This window comes from Poromitra crassiceps (genome assembly GCF_964638095.1).
Source record: "Poromitra crassiceps genome assembly, chromosome: 14".
NCBI classification, from domain to species: Eukaryota; Metazoa; Chordata; class Actinopteri; order Beryciformes; family Melamphaidae; genus Poromitra; species Poromitra crassiceps.
Window position 1 is genome coordinate 631,975 of NC_139633.1, and position 14,303 is coordinate 646,277.

Sequence of the window (14,303 nt, forward strand, 5' to 3'; positions counted from 1 at the left end):
TGGATTTTATTTGATTTATGAACTTGTTCTTGCATGGAGTGTGTCCTAACAGTGGCTGTTTTGCAATGTCCTTTTAGGAAAAGAGCGTGGTGCAAACTGGCTGAATAAGGAGCCTATGGGCCCTATTCTCCCACAGGCCTTCGGCGCAAAAACTGGCCTTACATACAAAAAAAAGTGCCTTGCGCCTGCCTCGGGAAGATATCAACATGGCTTTAGGACCCATTACATTACATTACATTACGTCATTTGGCAGACGCTTTTATCCAAAGCGACTTACAATAACACATTTTTGTCAGCAATAGAGCAATCTACTATGGAGCACAGTCTGTGATAACTACAACTTCTGAAGGAACAGTGGTACAAGTTTAGGTTAGTGGTACAAGTTAAGGTTAGTTTTTTTTTTTTTTTTTTGGGTGAAAGAGAGAGAATGAAGTTAGATCAAGAAGGGCCCAGATGGAGCCTGAAAAGGTGCGTCTTTAGTCTTTTCCGAAAGATCGGCAGTGATTCAGCCGTCCTGACCGAAGGTGGAAGCTCGTTCCACCATTGAGGTGCCAGGGACGAGAAGAGTCGAGATCGGGATGAGCGACTTTTGAGCCCCCGTAGCGAAGGAGGGGCGAGGCGACCTGCACTGGTGGAGGAGCGAAGGGAGCGCTGAGAGGTTTGGAACCTGACCATGGATTGCAGGTACAGGGGAGCTGACTGGTGTACTGCCCGGTAGGCCAGTACCAGTGTCTTGAATTTGATGCGGGCCGAGATGGGAAGCCAGTGGAGCTCCTGGAAGAGGGGAGTGACGTGAGAGAATTTGGGTTGGTTGAATACGAGACGGGCTGCAGCGTTCTGAATGAGCTGAAGCGGTCGGATGTCGGTGGCAGGTAGGCCGGCCAGGAGCACGTTGCAGTAGTCCAGGCGGGAGGAGACAAGAGACTGGACCAGGAGTTGAGTCGCTTCTCTTGTGAGAAAGGGACGGATTTTGCGGATGTTGTAGAGAGAGAACCTACAGGAGCGTGCTGTAGCAGCTATGTTGGCTGAGCAAGACAGCTGGTTGTCAAGGATCACCCCAAGGTTCTTAGCTGTTTGGGAGGGAAGTACAGTGGTGTTGTCAATGGAGATGGAGAGATCTGCGAGAGGGCAGTCTTTTCCTGGGAGGAAGAGTAGCTCTGTCTTACCAAGGTTGAGCTTGAGGTGGTGGGCAGACATCCAGTCGCCAATGTCTTTGAGGCATGCAGAGATGCGAGCCTCGATTTGAGTGTCTGAGGGGGGAAAGGAAAGGAAAAGCTGGGTGTCGTCAGCATAGCAGTGATAAGAAAAGCCATGAGAAGAGATCACATAGGCAAGAGATCTGATATAGAGAAGGAAAAGTAAGGGGCCCAGGACTGAGCCCTGGGGGACACCGGTGGTAAGAGGACAGGATCTGGAGAGGGACCCTCTCCATGAGACCTGGTATGAGCGGTTCGAGAGGTAGGAAGCAAACCAGGAGAGTGCAGAACCTGAAATGCCTAGGTCAGACAGAGTGGAAAGAAGGATTTGGTGGTTGACTGTATCGAAGGCAGCAGACAGGTCAAGGAGGACAAGAACAGAGGAGAGGGATGAGGCCTTAGCAGTGTGAAGGGCCTCTGTGACAGCAAGAAGAGCTGTCTCAGTGGAGTGAGAAGCCTTGAAACCGGACTGCAGAGGGTCCAGGAGGTCATTTTGGGAGAGATAGAGAGAAAGTTGTTCGGACGCTGCTCGTTCAAGGGTTTTGGAAAGGAATGAGAGGAGAGAGACAGGTCTGTAGTTCTGAATAGCGGTAGGGTCAAGGGAGGGTTTCTTAAGCAGAGGCTTGACTCTTGCAGTCTTTAGAGCAGGCGGAACAAGACCAGAGGACAGAGAGGAGTTAATGAAGGTCGTGAGGAAGGGAGATATGTTAGGTGAGATGGTTTGGAGGAGAGAGGAAGGGATAGGATCAAGGGGGCAGTAGGTGGCTCGGTTCGAGCTGATGAGTTTAAGCACTTCATCGGGAGAGAGGGGATAGAAGGAAGGAAATCCAGGGACAGGGGGCCGGGAAGCAGGATTGGAGTCAGGAGTGTTAGTGAGGGTGCCTGGAGGATGGAAGGAGGAGCTGATGTCATCCACCTTTTTAGTAAAGAAGGTTACAAAATCATCAGCAGAGAGGGAGGAGGGAGGGAGGGTTGAGGAGCGTGGAGAAGGTGGAGAACAGTTTACTGGGATTGGATGCAGAGGACTGGATTTCAGAGATGAAGAAGGAGGTTTTTGCTTTGCCAAATGCGCTTTAGGCGAACTGGGCGTGGCGCAGTCCCAGAATGGGCAAGAATGGGCGTTTCGGCCTTAAATACCGGCCTAATGATATCTTCCCACCTGGCGTAAATTTTGCGCTTTGCGCTTTTGAAAACCAGGCCTATTCAGTGCGCTGGTTGCGCGGAGCGCTCCTCTGCCCTTTCCCCTGTCCCTTCTCTCTGTGTCACTCCCTCTCTCTTACTCATCAGTCTGACAGGCACAATATGGACTGCTTGAAAAAAAGTTTGCCGGTTCTCTCTCTCTCTCAGAAAAAATAAGTTGTTCTACCATACATAGTATAACAACATGACAGTTTTTTCTAACATGACAGTTTTTTCTAACATGACAGTTTTGAGGCTGTGACATTCAGAGGCTATTGCATCATCCTACCTGTGCAGTGAAGGCAAGAGAAAACGAGATCATTCTGGGCAAACATTCACTGCGGCTTCCCTGCAACAGCCAGACATGTGAAATCTCCCAGCATGCATTGGGCTAATCCATTTCGATAATAAATCGCATCGAAATTAGCCTAAATAGATAGAAAGGTACATCGAAATAGATCTAAATAATGTGTAATGTTCCCACAACATGCTATTGTAGAACATTTCAATATTGGACAAAATAAAATCGCGAAATCCAAACACAACCCTATGTGAAACATATATGTCATCCTGGGCCTATATATATCCCTCGTCGATTTAACGTGATTTAGATAAGTGACAGCGTAACGCGCTTCTACTGTCATGTGCTATATACTGTGATGTCTGCACCAATAAATTGGCCCTACTTCACATTTAGTTTTACAATAAAAACACATTTCTGCAATGACTTTACATAATGTAGGCTATATTTATGTGCATCATCCTACCTGTGCAGCAGGGGAGAGAAAACGATATCATTCTGGACAAACTTTCACCAATCTAATTAATCTCATCATATAGGGATAGGCTATATTTTTCTAGCTGATGCATTTAGAACATTCTTTTCACTTTGATCTCGCTATAGTGTAGCGTATTTACATGCTTGCAGTATTTAAACTGCAGTTAGATTGGTTTGAGAATAATATGGAATAATAGCCAGACAGAGGGGATAAAGGGGGGGGGGGGGGGAGATCAGAGCCCTCGGCTTTTCTGAAGCCGGACTGGATCCTCCGTGGAATTGGAGCTGAAAAGTGAAGCATGTGATTAGTTTACTGCACTTACCCAATGACCAGATAGTGCATAATTTTACGCTTAAACGCTCAGCGCAGTTTATAGGCTGATGCAACGATAGGGGCCTATGTGTTCATTGTGGCACAGTTGGAGTTGAAGGGACACGCCACTGGGGGAAGGGGAACTAAACTCTTGTCCAGAAAACCATATTTTGTGTCTTGATTTTACCTCTGAATTAGTGTTAAATAAAAGGAATCATTGTATAAATCTTACTCCGTCTGTGTGCGTCTTGGGGATTGTGAGAACCGGTGTCAATTGAAGTGGGCCAAATTGCCCTAGAGCAGGGGTGCCCAATACGTCGATCGCGATCGACCGGTCGATCGCGAAGGTAGTGTGGTCGATCGCGTGGCATTGGGGAAGAAAAAAAAAAACTTTACTGTTTTTCCACTGTTTCCACTGTTTTTCCACTGTTTTTCCACTGTTTCCACTGTTTTTCCACTGTTTTTCCACTGTTCCACTGTTTTCCACTGTATACTCAGTGTATATATATATAAATAAATATGTTTGGTAGATCACTTTGACTTGGTCATTTTAAAAGTAGCTCCCAAGCTGAAAAAGTGTGGGCACCCCTGCCCTAGAGATTGTTTCAAGTGTGACACTCTCACTGAGCTATTCACCTTATGTAGCCACGCCCATTTGACCCGGTTGTGTGGCCGTAAAAAAATAAAATAAAATGGCTGGCTGATCCAATATCATCTAACTCTGAATTAACTAATAATTTAGCCAATTGTATGTAACATACCAAATAAAAGCAAACGGCAATGTCTAAGAATGCAACGCCATGTAACTGGCTCGTTAAGTCTCGCATTCCAGGGAATTACGTTAACGTCTGCGGGTCTTATGGACGTTAGTGGCTCGACTCGGAGGAGAGAAAACTATCTGAAGCTTTCTTTGTTGGAGTCCAGGTATGTTTTACAAGAAAGTGCTCGTCATTGTCGACGATAACGTTATCTGACCTGGCTAACAGTGGATACTCGCTTGCTTGCCGTGTACCGGCTCAAAGTATAGGCTACGTTCTTTATTTTACCCCCTTCACTGTCCGCTCCAAAAACAACTCTCTTATTTTGCGCCGTGACCGCCGGAAGTGTTAAAAGGACCCGGAAGAATTTGGCCCACTGTAAGGTCTGAACATAAGGTGAATAAGGGGGAAATTATCCGATGAACTGATCTTTGCAGCTCTGTTGATTAGCGAATGTTTCCGTGGCATTTTGATTAACGTTATGATTTATTTCCTTTTGGAGCAAATGGTGGTTTAACAGATGAAATCTAACCTTGAAGATTTAGGCTACGTTGTTTACTGGTATAGTGGGTAGGGCAGCCAAGCCAAGCGCTGCCTCTGAGTTTGGGGATAACTAATGTTAGCCAGGCTGCCTGGTCTCTTCTCTGTATATCCTTACAACAGCTAAGAGAAGAGCTTGTGAAGAACATCACCACAGTCAAAGCACTTCCCATGAGATATCCATAAAAACGCTTATGCTTCAATAGAAAAAATAAAGCCTCCAGTGTCTGTTATACATGAGGCACACGCACACACACACACACGCACACACACACACACACACAAGCTACTTTCACACATGAACTCCGGATCAGGTGAGGGTTGCTCCCCACTGAGCCTGCCCTGGATGATACGTGAAGAGTACCCTTTCAGACATGAGGCATGTTGCATTCTCACATGAGTAGCACCTCCGCAGAGTTTGTAAAGTAGAGAGGGGGCGGGGTGGTTTTGGGGGAATTTGGGCATGACCACACAATGGGGAGTTGTGAAAACTAAAAATACATAATGGGCGATAACTGCCTAACGTTCACGGCATATAATCGTTTGCGCATAACGTTAGTAATTAATTAAACAACCCTACAACTCACGCCCAGATGCATCGATTTCCTCGAGTCGCAAGCACTACAAAGAAAACAGGTCTTTGCTATGTTCAGTCCTAAAATGCATCAAACCTACTAGAATTATACAGAATACAGGAAGCTAGACGTTTTTACCTTCAAAATAAAATAAATGTTGTATTACTTAGTAACAAAAAATCAGAATGGTCGACTCACTACGGGTTAAAATTGACTTTTCGAAGGGAGCAGATATTCTTCCAGTTTATCTCTGTTCTGTGTCTTTTGAAACACACACAAAAAAACATTACGTGCATTTACTTTATTTAATTGCCATTATTGCGAAGGTTATACCCGGAAGTTTTAGTTTTATACTGCCTGACTTGACGCTACATGGAATTTGCGGTTCTGCCCTTAAATCTTCACAAACGCTGTGTAAACGTTAAATCAAAGACATGAACGCAACCAGATCCAGATACCCTACCTAGCGATGTCCAATACTGGGAAGCGGGACGACCCTCGCGTCCAAAAATGCTCATTAAATGTGTGTGCTGTGCGAATCTATGCAGAAAGAAAATCGGATCAGAGCCATGAGCCTTTCAATCCAGCAACATGTTGGCTGTCGCACACGGAGCAGGTTTGAGGCGCTTTGCGCTTCATTGGAAAAACTGAGACGGCATGATGTTTTTTTGCTCGCTCATTCACATTGACTATTTATATAATAATAATCTGTCACGCTGGCTTTCTGTCTCTGTCCTCATGCACTCACTGAGCTGACTACTTCACGGAGCTCTGGAGGGGGGGGGACAATCCGCCCCTGTGTGTACCCTGAGCCCAAGACTTACCTCTGGCTAGGAGGCTCGCGGGAGCGCGCATGAGCCACCAAATTTGTTCACACTTTAGCTATTTTCACACATGAACTCCGGATCAGGTGAGGGTTGCTCCCCACTGAGCCTGCCCCGGATGATACGTGAAGTGTACCCTTTCACACATGAGGCATGTTGCATTCACACATGAGTAGCACCTCCGCAGAGTTTAAAGTAGAGAGTGGGCAGGGGCGGGAGAATTTGGGCATGACCACACAATGGGGAGTTGTGAAAACTAAAAATACATAATGGGCGATAACTGCCTAACGTTCACGGCATATAATCGTTTGCGCATAACGTTAGTAAGTAACTAATTAAACAACCCTACAACTCACGCCCAGATGCATCGATTTCCTCGAGTCGCAAGCACTACAAACAAAACAGGTCTTTGCTATGTTCAGTCCTAAAATGCAGCAAACCTACTAGAATTATACAGAATACAGGAAGCTAGACGTTTTTACCTTCAAAATAAAATAAATGTTGTATTACTTAGTAACAAAAAATCGGAATGTCGACTCACTGCGGGTTAAAATTGACTTTTCGAAGGGAGCAGATATTCTTCCAGTTTATCTCCGTTCTGTATCTTTCGAAACACACACAAAAAACATTACACGTGCATTTACTTTATTTAATTGCCATTATTGCGAAGGTTATACCCGGAAGTTTTCGTTTTATACTGTCTGACTTGACGCTACTTGGAATTTGCGGTTCTGCCATTGAATCTTCACAAACGCTGTGTAAACGTTAAATCAAAGGCATGAACACAACCAGATCCAGTACCCTACCTAGCGATGTCCAATACTGGGAAGCAGGACGACCCTCACGTCCAAAAATTAGGGATGCACCGATCGATCGGCACGTGACCGGAAATGGCCGATTTTCACGTGATCGGCCTCGATCGGTGATCTGCGCCGGTCACTCTAAAATGCCGATTCTGTGAGCCGATTTTCAAGTGACGTGCGCGAACCTAAAAGCAGCGAGACAGAGTGGATGGGTTGCAGCCAAAACAAAAGCTGCCACTACACAGTACACACATGCCACAGCATGTCTTCGTCGGTGTGGAGCCGCGGAGGGGCCGCCGGGTAGGTTGGAGTCCACAGTCTCCAGTCTGAGCGGCTCGCTTCACCTCACCGTCCCCTCTTCCCCGACCAGCCTCCACATCACCGCTGCCTGCTGCTGCTGCTATCCGTCAGTCACGTTGTAACCCTAACGTGTACAGCCAGGAGAGGAATTTTGTTTCGTATTGCGAATAGAACGACGAACATAATAATAAAACGCATCGGACCAGTGTGCAAGGTTTTCTGTGAGAGATGATTTTTTTTCGAATGGCGGATTTAAAAAAAAGCGCTCTGTGTGTAAACTACGATATTCAAACGGAGTCAACTCAAACTCATTTCCTCATCTAGGCTACTCAATAACAGCCAAATCCACAACTGTAGAGTGGGCATGGCTTTAGTCTCTTAAAACAGACTGTATCATCTACATCCGGCGAATGCAGCTATATACAGTCTGTACGTTACACCCCCAGAACATGCACAAGGAAGTTGGGAAAAAAACCTTCAGACTGGAAGGAAGTTCTACGGAATCCGACCAATCACGACACGCGAATGCGGCATATTGGATTCTGATTGGACTAATGAGCGAAAGACCCGCCTTTCTGCCGGCATATTGGATTCTGATTGGACTAATGAGCGGAAGACCCGCCTTTCTGCTTCCCATTCCGGTTGGTGCATGATTCTCCCCCACGAAGTACAGACGGTATGGCAGAAGCATTTGAAAATTGCGGAAGCCAACTCGTCTGTTCTAAGAGACGAGCATGGCTTCGAAGGTCTCTGGGCTCCAGAGCTATAGGCTATAAACTCCTTCTCCATGGATAACATTTTGACGTTTATTTATTTTATTTTATTAGTTTATTTGGCAGGGACATAGGCCTATACAAAAAAACATTAAACCCCATAGGGGAAGAGATGCTTTGTAACAGATTTAGCCATAGGCTACTTTCCATCTGAAGCCCCTGTTCTGTTGCACCTTTTTTCTTTTGGAAAAGTAAATGCATGATAGCTGTGGGATATACTGGAATTAATTGTTTTATATTCATTGTATTTACACAAAAAAGAAAAGCTCTGTCCAGTAACCTTGAGTGAGATCGTCCTACCTCATGCAAATGATAAGAAATGTGACATGAATGTTAATTTTCTATTAAAGCAAAGTAAAAAAGTAAAAAAATAACCTGCCAATTATTGTTCTTAGAAAAAAAATCGGAATCGGCAAAAATCGGTATCGGCAAGTCAGACTATTCAAAAATCGGAAATCGGAATCGGCCAACAAAATCGCAATCGGTGCATCCCTACCAAAAATGCTTATTAAATGTGTGTGCTGTGCGAAGCAGACATGAAATCAGATCAGAGCCATGAGCCTTTCAATCCAGCAATCCAGCAACATGTTGCTGTCGCACACGGAGCAGGTTTGAGCTGATGTGTTTTTTGCTCGCTCATTCACATCGACTATTTATATAATAATAATCTGTCACGATGTCTCTGTCCTCATGCACTCACAAGCTGACTACTTCACGGAGCTCTGGAAGGGGGGGGGGGGGGACAATCCGCCCCTGTGTGTACCCTGAGCCCAAGACTTCCCTCCGGCTAGGAGGAGGCTCGCAGGAGCGCGCATGACCCCCGAAAATCTGTTCACACATGACAGCCCATCCGCATGGCCTCTAGATAACTCCTGAATTCCAAACATGTGTGAAAGCAGCTATACACCGCCATACGGATGCCCTCTAGATAACTCCTGAATTCCAGACATGTGTGAAAGTGGCTACACACACACACCTCTTACAACATCCATACCTGATTGGTTTCATTCCAGGGTCAAGGTGGTTTGAAGCATTCAGGACCAGCTTTACAGGTTCCACACCTGCCACGCATGTGTTGCCTCCCTAACTTGGATGGTGTCAGGGTGGGCAATTTAATGGTCCTGTGGTGTTGCGCTGTGGTTTTAAAGAACAGAGGCAGAGAGAAGTTCAGCTTCTTGTCACGTACACCGCAGGGTTTATTGTTCTGTCTTCTATGAACATAGACATAAGACTATTCAGTCTGAATGCAATAAAACTCTTTTCACTGATGCTCAATAATATCATGGCAACGGACTTTTTGACACAAAACTTCTTCTTTTAACAAATAGTCAAAAACAAACAGGTTCAGGTACAACTAAATGGTTTCTCTATTTTACCGACAACCAAATACAGTGCAGCAAGGGGTCGTGGCCGGGCGAGTCTCATAGTCCAAGTCGCGTCTCAAGTCTTTAGTCACAAGTCCAAGTCAAGTTTCAAGTCTCTTATGGATGAGCTTTCTATGATCTGCTGCATGCAATCCAGTCTGCTTAGATTAGAACACTGCCGTTCATGACAGGGATGGGGCAGAAGGCAGCAGGTTAAGTACATGGCAGTTGAACATAGAAGCGGAGAGAGTAGGGACAGTGGAGGCAGACAGAGATAGACTGAAAAATTGCTTATTTATACTTTGGCATGTATGACATTACCGATGACATGACAGCAACAACTATGACATCACCCACCCAGTCTGCTCAGCCAGGAAGGATGACATCATTGATGACATAATCACTGATGACATCACTGATGTTGTCATTGCTCAAGTGACATCACATCATTAGGTATAGCTGGTATATAATATCTGCTCCTGGAGTTGTTTGAAACAGTCACTGAAGAACTAAATCTATAAATGCAAATAAATAAACTGACAGTCCTTCAAGTCAGTTTTGGTGGAGCACAAAGTCCTTCATCACTTGTAGGGAGTGGACTTGGTTCAGGCGATGTGTGCCCAGCACTTGGCGGATCCGGATCCTGATGTGGTCAATGTGCTAACCATTACACAGTGGAACGTCCCCTGTGCCTTCTTATAATCAGTTCAATCAGCCTAGATTCTTGATTAACAGCTCAATCAAATGAAATAAATGATAATCAATCATAAATTATAATCAATCATATTATCATAATATAATCAATCATAATAAATCATAATCAATAAAATGGAGACTCAACCCGAGCTAGTAGCAGAGCTGCAGCATGGTGCCTGGAAAGAGAGATCTCCATTCTCTTCTGTCAGTGTGTCCACTTAACGCTATGTGCAGAGTGGCTCCTGAGGTCTTGATTTTGCTTTGCCAGTTCATGAAGACATATTTTTAACCTAAAAGAGACAAGTGAGCAGTGTTTCTCAAACTGTGGGTCAGGCAATTTATACATTATTAACAGCATGATAACCACTACTCTGCGGAATCCCTTCCGAATAGTTTACGTTACGCAGCACCACATCCAGCAGGAGAGAAGCCACATCACGGGTCAGAACGCCAGCGGACTGGAGCAGCAGGTGGAAGCAGTCCAGGTTGTTGAGTACAGCACTGATGTAGAAAGGGGTGTCTGAGCCGTGTATGTTTCCGTTTCCGTTTGTCACAATTTATGACATCACTGATGACATAACTGAGACTGTGTGTGTGTGAGAGTGAGTGGATTTATGACATCACTGATGTCATCAGTGAGACAAACAGACAGAGCCCTAGCTCCCTTAGATAGATAGATGTGCTCATTTTCTATGTATTTCCAGACACTTTTAGAGACACTGAGGGAATAAATTCATTACCGTAACACTTTTTTAATTGGAAATATGAAACAACAAACTTTTTTTTTCCAATGGCAAGCATTTCAATATGCTCAAGGGTATCACTCAAAATGTGTATGATTAACAAATACGAAGTTGTAGCTAACATTGTGAGAAATGCCATGTTGTATTACGACTACATACTTCATACTACATGAGGGAAAAAAATCTGTTCTACTTAGAGACTCAACAACCATTTCTGTGGATTCCTTGCCCCCAAAAATGTGGAAATAAGACACCAAATTTGTAATTCTAGGTCTAGTTGGAGTCAAGATATGGCCACAATTTTAATAATGGCAGCCATTTAAAAAAAAACGTCATTTTAACATACTTCCACTAATGGGATTTTCTGGGATTTTTACTACAGTGTTTCGGGTATCAATATAAACATAAAAATGTGAAAATAAATTCTGTTGCAATTAGTTTAAGGTCAAACCTTATTTTCCCTAGACTATTTTTGTTCTAAGTCCTGATAGTATCATATCAGAATACTTTACTTCTGTTCAGTAATTTAGAAAATATCAAAATATTTATAATATGCAGCAGAATTTACCTTTAGCTTAGTAATTAACTCTATATCATTTATTACAAAAAAAAACACATTTACACTATAAACATTAACACTTCAAAATATATTCTCTACAGTTCAGTAACCCATTTACCTGTAAAACTACTAGAGATTTGAATTAAAGTATTTCAGATGTATATCATCCTGTAGGATATCACTACAGATGCAAAAACGAATTAAATTAAGAATAAAATAAAGTGCATAAATTTACATTGCATTTCCACCCCTAATGCATGACTGTATCTCCACTTTGGTATTAGATTTATAAATAATCATTCAGTCATTACTATTAGGCTATTCAGTGAAGCTACGACATAAACAAAACCTGCATCACAGTAAAACTCATTCATGGCATGGTTGGAGCTAGTTCTTCAGTTTAAGGACTTGCAGACAGACATAAGGCAGTCCGCCATCTTGCTACCTACCCAGCATAGAACGCTAGCATAACAGATTAGCAACATGTAGCTTTGAGCATTACTAACCAAATCTCACAACTGGGACGATTTTACTCAATACAACCACTTCTAACTGTCGAAGTACATGTTTATCTCTTAGACGATCCCATTGTCTGTTATTTGAGGAATACCTACAAACCTGTGGTTTTAAACAACAGAGGCAGAGAGAAGTTCAGCTTCTTGTCACGTACACCCATATATAGACTGTAAATATAAGCGTACACCGCAGGATTTATTGTTCTGTGGTGCCGGCCTCTGTAACGTTGTTATTCCTCAGGCGCATAGCGCCCTCTAGCGGCGTGGAGGTATAAGACTTGCAGCCCAAATAAACGAATGTCTCTGTCCAAACTAGTTGAGTAACAGGATAACGATGCAGGATAATGAAAAATAAATGAAATAAAATAAAAAAATAGGGGTTCCCTTTTTTCCCATATACTTTTGAATCCTCTAATCTCTAATAGTCTAATTGTCAATTTTAATTTCTCTACAGGTCCATTTTCTCAACCCATTACACTTGACAGCTGTGATCAGGTCGCTGTCTTTAAAGGAGAATTTCGGTTTTTTCGAACCTGGAGCCATCTCCTGCCATTAATTATGATTTGTCCACTCACCAGGCGATCCCCGCGGCGTATCTGGGCGTCCTAGCGTTGTTTTGATATCAATAGTGTCCAAGTCAGTCGTAAAGTGGAGTTGATTTGGGGCCAAGTGTGAGCCTGTATTTCCTGCATCTAAATAGCTATTTTTCTTCCCTTTTTCGCCAAATATCGCCATAATCTAATCCGTTTTCATCCAGCAGAGTGTTATTTCACCCCAGGCTGTTTCCTGGAGTGCACAGCCTAGTGCACAGGGATCAAATTACCTCAAACGTGATCTAGGTCACCAAGTCTCGTGAAGTCCCGCGATACTTTCCTGTCGACTGGCCAAATACAGGCAGGACGCTTTGCGGTCGTGGTTTTAGCGTAACCTATGTGGGGTTTGGCATAACCTTCGTTATTTCGAATCCCACATAGGTTACGCCAAACCCCACATAGGTTACGCTTAAACAACGACCGCAAAGCGTCCTGCCTGTATTTGGCCAGTCGACAGGAAAGTATCGCGGGACTTCACGAGACTTGGTGACCTAGATCACGTTTGAGGTAATTTGATCCCTGTGCACTAGGCTGTGCACTCCAGGAAACAGCCTGGGGTGAAATAACACTCTGCTGGATGAAAACGGATTAGATTACGGCGATATGTGGCGAAAACGGGAAGAAAAATAGCTATTTAGATGCAGGAAATACAGGCTTCCACTTGGCCCCAAATCAACTCCATTTTACGACTGACTTGGACGATATTGATCTCAAAACAACGCTAGGATGCCCAGAAACGCCGCAGACATCGTTAGGTGAGTGGCCAAATCTTAATTAATGCCAGGAAATGGCTCCAGGTTCGAAAAAACCGAAATTCTCCTTTAACTCTTCATCCTCCTCTTAGCAAATCATGTCATAAATGCATCATATTGTAACAACTCAGGTATTCGTCCAGGAACCAGGAGACTTATCGTTGGTACAGGCTTTTATTCTTGGCTTCACACTCAAGTTCAAGTTCAAGTTTATTCATATGTCCCAGAAGGGCACTTTGGGTTGCAGCAGAGCAAAAAACAAAACAGTCATAAAATCACACAAGACTCGAAATAAAAACATGAAAACAAAGTGCAGACACAAATAGACCATAAAAACCATAAAAGACCATAAAACCATAAAAACAAAATGGAGACACAATAGACCACGACATAGTGCAAAGTAAGTTCAGTTCAAAAGTGCCAGTGTAGTTTAAAGTGCATTAGAGGCCGATAAGTGCAAATACGGTAAGTGCAAAATGCAAGGCAGTCTAAGAAGGAGACTTAGCCACACAGCGCTACATATTACAGAAAGTAAATGCTACAATATAACTATTGTATAGGAGAACACAAATAAATAAAAACATCAAATAGATGTTACATTACTGTATATTCTCTTAAGTAGCATTTAAAGCTCGAATCGAAGCAGGCACAAAGGAATTCCTATATCTCAGCTCCTAGCGGTAGCTTCACTGCTAGCTATCCACACAACCAGCCAGCTCGCTCATATATCCAGACTGACTTCACCACGAGACAGGAAGTGGCACTAACAGCGTCTGGTACGCTGCCTTCACGTAACGTCGTAATCCCCACAGACATGTCAAACCCTGGATCGCTACAATATGTATTGCCTTTATTAGTAGCTAATAGAAATCATTGTCCTTTCTACAACTAAATGTGTCTCAAACTAAATACATGATAATCAGCTATAGAAAGACTCCTCCTAGTCCGTACTAACCAGCATCAAAGGGACTGACATTGAGCTTGTGGACAGCTACAGTATGCTGTAAATACTTGGGTGATGTTCTTGACAGCTGTAAATTAG